Source organism: Lolium rigidum, chromosome 2 (genome assembly GCF_022539505.1).
Source record: "Lolium rigidum isolate FL_2022 chromosome 2, APGP_CSIRO_Lrig_0.1, whole genome shotgun sequence".
In the NCBI taxonomy this organism is placed as follows: domain Eukaryota; kingdom Viridiplantae; phylum Streptophyta; class Magnoliopsida; order Poales; family Poaceae; genus Lolium; species Lolium rigidum.
The window spans coordinates 248741951-248750425 of NC_061509.1; the positions used below are offsets into that span (position 1 = coordinate 248741951).

General features: G+C 54.3%; 1 pseudogene; it reads right to left on the reverse strand.

Moving 5' to 3' along the window:
* Positions 1–6871: 6871 nt before the first annotated feature.
* LOC124688488 lies at positions 6872–7764 on the reverse strand (annotated as a pseudogene).
* Positions 7765–8475: the final 711 nt, after the last annotated feature.

The following is an 8475-nucleotide window of genomic DNA, read 5'->3' on the forward strand; positions in this document are numbered from 1 at the left end:
CTGCAGGGTCGGGGCGTCGCTCGAGGCCGCGCGCATCTGCAGGGGCGTGCGCCGACAGCCCGCGTCGTCGACGTCTGCAGGGGCGGAAGATCCAGGCCGCGCGCGTCTGCAGGGGCGGGACGGCGCTCCAGGCTGTGCGCGTCTCCCGCTGCCGGCAGCGCCCCTCCGGCCAAGCGGGAAAGCAAGCTGGTTGGCCGTCGGTGAGCTCCACACCGAGACCAATCGGTGGTGTGCGAATCCTGAGAAGGGGGCAACCGGTGGCAACCAGCGGCGGCGTCGGGGCGCATAGGAGATCACGTTGGGTGCGTGGAGCCTCCAAAGTGTGGGACATGGCGTGCAGGGAAGCCGGAGCACGGTGGGGGCGGGCGCGCAGGAGAGCCTACCCTCCGGGTTTTTTTTTTTTTTTGAGATGCCTACCCTCCGGCTTGGTGCTTGGTGTGGGGAGATTGGAGACTGTGAGACAAAGGATTTGGGGAACGCTCGACACCCAATAGGGTTGGCGTTGGTTTATATTTATAGTGTACAAGAGTTACAATACATGTACAAATACGGAAGCTATTATATACAGTCTAACACCCTCCCTCAATCTTAACCGTGTTATCGAACATCCAACGAGGTTAAGATTGCGCCTACAACCTTGAAACAATGGCAAGGACAGCGGCTTGGTGAAGATGTCTGCAAGTTGATCCTTAGAAGAGATAAACCTGACTCGTAGTAGCTTCCGTGCAACACGTTCCCTCACAAAGTGATAGTCAACTTCGATGTGTTTTGTTCGGGCATGAAACACTCGGGTTAGACGACAAATAAGTTGCACCGATGTTATCACACCAAAGAATAGGAGGCCGAGACTGCGAAACCCGCAGTTCACGCGATGAGGGACCGAACCCAAATCAACTCAGCTCGTAGCATCACCAACAGCCTTATACTCAGCTTCAGTACTGCTTCGCTCGGGACACTGTAGCTTGCTTACGAGCACTCCAGGCAATCAGATTTGAGCCAAAGAATACTGCATATCCCCCCGTTGATCGCCGATCATCAGGATTGCCAGCCCAATCAGCATCAGAATACGCAGAAAGCAAGCACGAAGAAGCAGAAGACAGACGCAGTCCATAGGACACAGTATGGCGAACATAGCGCAAAATACGCTTCACAGCAGTCCAGTGTGTATCCCTCGGTGAGTGTAGATACTGACAGACGCGGTTCACAGCATAGGATATGTCAGGCCGAGTGAGAGTGAGATACTGCAGTCCACCAACAACACCTGCGGTACTCGGTAGCATCCTCGACGGACAAAAGAGTGCCACCATCGAAGTAAGGGGATCGGTCACGGACATAGGTGTGAGAGCAGGCTTACACCGAAGCATGCCGGCACGTCGCAGGAGATCCTCTGAATACTTCTTCTGAGTCATAGAAAGGCCGGTATCATCATGAGTGACCTCCAGACCCAAGAAATAGTGAAGCTTGCCAAGATCCTTCACAGCAAAGGCCGTCCGAAGAGAGGACACCAGGCGGTCAGCAGCAGGGACCGAGGAACTGACAAGGATGATATCATCAACGTAGACCAGGATGTACATGGTAACCTGGGGTCGCTGAAACAGAAACAATGATGTGTCTGCTGTAGAGGGAATGAACCCAAGAGCTCGGAGAGCTGTACCGAGACGCGCATGCCAAGCACGAGGGGCCTGCTTGAGGCCATAAAGAGCCTTCACCAGGCGACAGAGATGGGCAGGCCGGTCTGGATCCGCAAAGCCAGGAGGCTGGCGCATATAAACCTCCTCATCAAGGACACCATGCGGAAAAGCATTCAGTACATCCAGCCGACGAAGAGACCAACCACGGGTAACGGCCCAGTGAGAGAAGCACACGGATGGTAGTAGGCTTCACAACAGGACTAAAGGTATCCTCGTAGTCAAGACCATAGCGCTGCTTGAAACCCTTCGCAACAAGACGTGCCTTGTATCGCTCAATGGACCCATCAGCATGCTTCTTGACTTTGAAAACCCATTTACAATCAATAATGTTGACACCTGGCTTGGGAGGAACAAGAGTCCAAGTATCATTCTTGAGGAGTGCCTGATATTCCAGTTCCATGGCACTGCGCCAGTGAGGTATTTGCATGGCAGCGGTATAGTGGCGAGGCTCCGCAGTAGGATCAGCAGTAGCCTGAGCAAGACAGGCCGCAAGCCAAGCAACAGTACCGTCAGTGCGTTCGCGAGGACGAACAATACCACTCCTGCTGCGTGTGTGAGGTCGATGAGCCACAGGCAGAGGGAGTGTCACAGGGGGATCAACAGTCGGTGGCGGTGATGTTGAAGACACAGGCGCTGGCGACGGAGACGGTGCCACGGGCGACTGCGGAGCAGGGGACACCGGCGGCGTCGGCCCAGCCGGCGGGGTGGGCGGTGCGGACGTTGGCGTCGCCGAGGGCGACGGTCCAGGGCTGGGCGGAGGGGAGGCCGGCCCAGCGGATGAAGGCGCAGAGGCAGCAGCTGGCTGCCGCGGCGACGCGGGAGGCGACGACCCAGTGGGCGGCCCAGGCGACGCATGCAGGGGCGCGGGAGCCGGCACGGAGACCGAGGACGCTGCATGCCCCATGCAGTGATCGTCGTCGGATGCAGAAACAGCCGGGGCGGGAGGCACAGACGATGGTGCATCATCCAGAAGCTCGAGGCGAGCACCACGACCAAGTCCTGCACCATGGTTAGGCAACAATATAGGCGAATACGCAATATCCAAAAATTGACCAGGCAACGCAGGAGATGAAGTGGTAGGCGGTGTGTAGGACTCAGCTGTGGGAAGAGAGGCAAAGGGAAAAAGTGACTCATCAAACACAACGTCGCGAGAGATATAAACGCGGTTAGACGGGACATGGAGACACTTGTAACCCTTATGCATGGAGCTGTAGCCAAGAAACACGCACTTTTTCGAGCGAAACTCGAGTTTCCGACTGTTATAGGGGCGAAGATGAGGCCAGCATGCACACCCAAAAACTTTGAGAAAGCTATAATCAGGTGGCTCATGGAAGAGAAGCTCAACGAGAGACTTCATTCGCAGGAGACGTGTGGGCAAGCGATTGATGAGATAGCATGCGAGTGGTGAAAGCGTCGCTCCAAAAGCGAAAAGGCACGAAGCATGGGCTAACGTGGTGAGACCAGTTTCAACGATATGACGGTGCTTGCGTTCAGCAGGCACCGTTTTGCTGATGTGTATGAGGACAAGCAACACGATGAGCTATCCCATGAGTCCGAAAGAAGGTGTTAAGGTTACGGTATTCACCCCCCAATCCGACCGGACATGAACAATTTTAGTTTTGAGAAGGCGCTCAACATGTGCCCGGAACTCGAAGAAAGACAGATGAACACATCGGACTTACGCTTAAGTAAATACAGCCAGGTAAAGCGACTATAAGCATCAATGAAACCGACATAATAATTATGACCACCGATCGAAGTTTGGGCATGGCCCCACACATCCGAATACACAAGTTCAAGAGGAGCTTTAACTATATGAGTAGACTCAGAAAATGGTAACTGATGACTCTTGCCCTGTTGACAGGCATCACAAACTGATGGTGCTGTAGTACTAGACACAAAAGGGAGATCATGACGACGAAGCACATGGCGAACAACTGGGGTAGCAGGATGGCCAAGGCGAGCATGCCACTGTGAAGGGGCGGCACGCACACCACTGAAGACCTGAGGGGTGGTAGGAGCGACAGGGGCGGCAGGGGCATCTAGCACATAAAGGCCATCACGACTCCGACCTCTAAGAAGCACGTCCCGGGTAACTCGGTCCTTGACAAAAAAATGAAACGGGTGAAACTCAACAAAGACATTATTATCAATGGTAAGCCTTTTAACCGAAAGAAGATTACGAGTGACCGATGGAACACAAAGAACATTACGAAGGTGGACATGTCTAGAGGAATGTGAAAGGAGCGATGCCTGGCCAACATGGGAAATGCGCATACCTGTACCGTCGGCAGTACGGACTTGATCGTGGCCGGCGTATGTCTCCCGAGGGTTGAGCCTAGAGAGCTCATGTGTCAGGTGATCAGAAGCGCCAGTGTCCATGTACCAAGACGCATCGACGGGAAAGGTTGTAGTAGACCCGTGATGAGTCGCAAGGGCAGCTTGCTTCTCATTGCCGCTGCCGTCGTTGCCAATACCCAAGAAGTCCTCGCTAAAGCGGCGATGACAACGCGAGGCGAGGTGGCCAGCAATACCACAGAGCTGGCAGGGGGCCTTGGTACCGCATGTGGTGCACACCCAGGACCGGCCACGGCCACCCGTCGTGGTCGCAGGGCGCGGCTGCGAGGCCGGCTGCTTAGGCGGCTGCGGAAGGGACCCACTGGGCGGGCGGGGTTGCTGCTGCTGGTTGCGTCCGCCGCGGTATGCAGCGTTGGCGGAGGCGTCAAAGGATGGACCATCCGGGCGGCGAGCTCCAATGCGTTGCTCCGTGTTGAGGAGGCGTGCATACAGATCATGGGCACTAATCGGATTAGTGCTATCGCGCCCTTCAACATTCTCTACCAGAGAGTCATAGTCCTCGCCAAGGCCCTTGAGAATATACCCAATGAATTCAGAATCACGAAGGGGCTGACCAATGGAAGACAGTATATCAGCCAGCTCTTTAGCCTCATTGTAATAAGTCGTCACTGCATTTATCCAGTTTCTTGAGATCACCAAGTTTATTGCGAATAGCCATGGACCGCGCCATGGACTGAGAGGAGAAACTGGCATCAAGGGTACTCCAGGCCTGGTGCGAGGTGGCAGCAAAGAGTACCATGCCCGCCACAGTCGGCATAAGAGATGACTGGATAGCGCTGAGGATAGCCTGATCCTGCGCCGTCCATTGCCGATGAGCCGGGTTTGGTATCGCCATTGGTGTACCATCAGGAGCAAGCATCTGAAGCATAGGCGGTGGGCACGGGATGGTGCCATCAACATAGCCGTCAAGATAGTAACTGCGCAGAAGGGGGAGCACTTGAGCTCGCCACACCAGGTAGTTGTCAGGGTTGAGCTTGACGGTCACAAGGTGTGCCAGATGTACAGGCGGCGGGTCACGCACAGGGCCAGCCTCATGTGTGACGAGGGCTGGCGGCACATAGGCTGCGGGAGGCGTGGCCAAGGCCGGAGGTGGAGAGTGGGCACCATATGCCATGGGCGGGGCGCCGTAGAAGAGGGGCTGCCCGTAGAGGCCCGCACCATATTGTATGTGCGTCGGGGCCAGGGCAGGGGCGGACGAGGAGGCGGGCGTCGGAGTAGCGACGAACGGAGCCAGGGCAGCCGTCCCTGGAGCCGGTGCGGGGGACGGCGCGAGCGCGATCGGCCCGGCCACGCCAGGCAATGGAGGAGGGACCGCGATCGGCCCTGTTCCGCCAGACGAAGGAGGAGGGACCGCGATCGAATCGGCTACAGCAGGCGATGATGAACCAGCCGACTGATGGAGCGGCCCGACCACGGCAGGCACCGACGCAGCGGCCGAAGCAAACGGCCATGGAGCACGAGGAGCAGCACCCAAGAAGAGACCAGCCGAGGTGGTGATCGGGGCGCTGCTAAGCGGTGGCGGCGTGCCGCCGGCGAGAAGCGCCGCAAGAAACGGCGACACAAGGGGCCGCGACGAAGAGGAGGCCATCGCAGCGGTGGTGGAGGTGGTCGAGGCGGCGGGGCACGTCGCGGCGGCGGCCGAGGAGGCGGCGGCGGCGGCGCACGTGAGGGCAGCGGAAGACATGACCTAAACCTAGTCTGATACCATGTGAGACAAAGGATTTGGGGAACGCTCGACACCCAATAGGGTTGGCGTTGGTTTATATTTATAGTGTACAAGAGTTACAATACATGTACAAATACGGAAGCTATTATATACAGTCTAACAGAGACGACTCTCCGCGAGACACCCTCCAGCTTTCCTCTAGGCATTGCTGTGGGCTGGGCGTCGTTCCTGGATCACGCTGCGGACCGAACGGCCCAATTAGCTAGCAAAAGAAATGATCAGGATGATTTACTAGCGTGAAATAAATTACCAATATGGCTGTACACCTACATATAGTTCCACCTCGCTCCCCTATAAGAAATCCCACCAGTTTATATTGGTACGTTTTCTGGATTGTAACAAGCCATTACCAGCAACAACATTCTATGATCTAAAGATATAATGTCCGGACTCTGATTTGAAAGAGCAATTGGCTTATGCTTGGGAGAGATTTGGACGGAAGGGGGAGCACCGATTGGCGGCCGCTCTAGCAACTCTAATCGTATAGGAGTAGAGGAGTTCGGGCGACCAAACAGAGGGGATTTCCCCCCGATGGCGGTGTCGCAACAGCCAAGGTGCCTCAATTGTGAACCACACCGGTCTGTGATGCGCCCTGTGTTGCTGATTGCTATCCGTTATTGTGTTTGTGTTGATATTTTTTTATCACAGTTAAATGGCTGATGATGAATGTAGTTTTATATCTTGGTAAAATGCAAATTAGAGCTTATTTGGAGACAACTTTTGTAATATAAATTAAACCACCATATATTAGAATAAAGTAACAACAGCCAATGATTTATTCCTTTTCTTTTCTCTTCTTAATGCCATTGCACTGCCGCATGTACGGTGTAGCGTGATCCAATCGGTAGGTTGATGAGCCACTAAAGACACACCTAACGTTGGTTGATTACTGCAACAAACTTAAGCCAAAAAAGTATACGCAGTGTTCCAGAGTGGCATATCACTGATTAACTTTTAGAATTGATTATGATGTGACCACCAAGAGAAAAAGTGTCAACACAAATAATTAAATAATTTACATGAGCATTTAAATATTTATTTATCCCGGTGCAACGCACGGGCACTTTTTCTAGTATATGCTCACGCACGGGAAGTATCACACGTGGTTTTTTATGGCCGAGCTGTAACCATCCTGGTCATCGTAGAACTTGGACCAGAGCATCACTCCGCCGTACTTTGTGGACCCTTTCAAAGCCGGGAGCACCTGAGACTCGAGGCTCCCCGTCGGTATGAACCCGCTGCCCGCCGCAACCGGCGCGGCCGGCAAGCCGAGGAAGATGTATGTAGCATTGATCGCCGATGTCCACTGCTTCCAGGAGTTGAGCAGGTTGGGGTGCTCCCCGGCGTGTACTGGCAAGGCGGGTTGTTGTAGAACTGAACCCAGACGTAGTCGAACAGGCCGGTCTCCAGGGCCTTGCCGACCGACGCATCCGGGAATGGGCACTGCGGCGCCGCCGACAGGTACACCTTCTTCCCCCCTTTGCCGCTGTAAGATTTCAGGTGCGCAGCGAGGGCGCCGTAGTAGTCTGGGTTACCACTCTCGATGTCGAAGTCGACGCCGTCGAGAACGGCGTCGCCGAGGGGCCTCTTCCCTGACCCGCCGAGGTAGCTGTTCCAGATGTACTGAGCGAGGTCCGCGGCGTCCTGTTCGGAGTTGAGTGTGTACCCTCCGGCGCCTCCGCCGATGGAGAGCATGACCTTGACGCCCTTGGACTGGCAGGAGTGGATGTCGGCGGTGAGGTTGGTGCACGCGTTGGAGTAGGGGTCGCAGTGGCCGGCGAGGTTGAGCTGGGGAGGCTGACCTGATCCGAAGCTGCAGAGGAAGGCGATGTTGACGAAGGCGTAGTTGCCGGTTGCGCAGGTCTCGGCGAGGGTGCCCTCGTTGCCGTTCTGGCCCCAGTAGATAGCAATGCTGCCGCCATTTGCTGAGGAGAAGAGGAAGAGTGCCAAGACGCTGGCGATGATCAAGGAGCTCCGAGGAACGGCCATTGTTGCTAGCTAGAAAGCTCTTGTTATATGAACTGCTTTGGGATGAGATGTTTGCTAACTGCATGCACGGTCTGCTTATATAGGAGCACTACCACAGCGTGGCCTTGCAAGAATTGAAGGGATTCAAGGAATGCGTGCCTTGGAGGTTATGTGAATCAACGTCGCTGTTCCACCGTTCTCCACGGAGTTCTGCCCAGCTGGCAGGCCTCTCCTTGTGCCTGATACGTTAAGTTGGTAATTATTAATCTCTTGTTTCTTAATGAAAACCCGCACGTATGTCTTGTTCATCCTAAAGAGGTGTAACATCTCAAAAATTTAAAAACAAAGAAAATGAATTTCCCTATTTCCAAATTTCGGAACCAACAAAAACTTTTCTGAAATTAAGTTTGATGCATAGTGATCTTGCTTAATTCTTGTGCTATTGCCATGATTGCTTGTTATTAGTACTAGTTTAGTCTGTAACTACACTTAATCTCTAACTACGCTTAATCTCTAGTCAAATTACTTACCTGTGGTCCAACTTCCCGCTCGGTCACACATCCTCCCACTACTCTAGCACTAGCACGCTTAACTTCCAAATTGAAGGGATTTAAGGAATGCGTGCCTTGGAAGAATTGAAGGGATTTAAGGAATGCGTGCCTTGGAGGTTATGTGAATCAACGTCGCTGTTCCACCGTTCTCCACGGAGTTCTGCCCAGCTGGCAAGCCTCT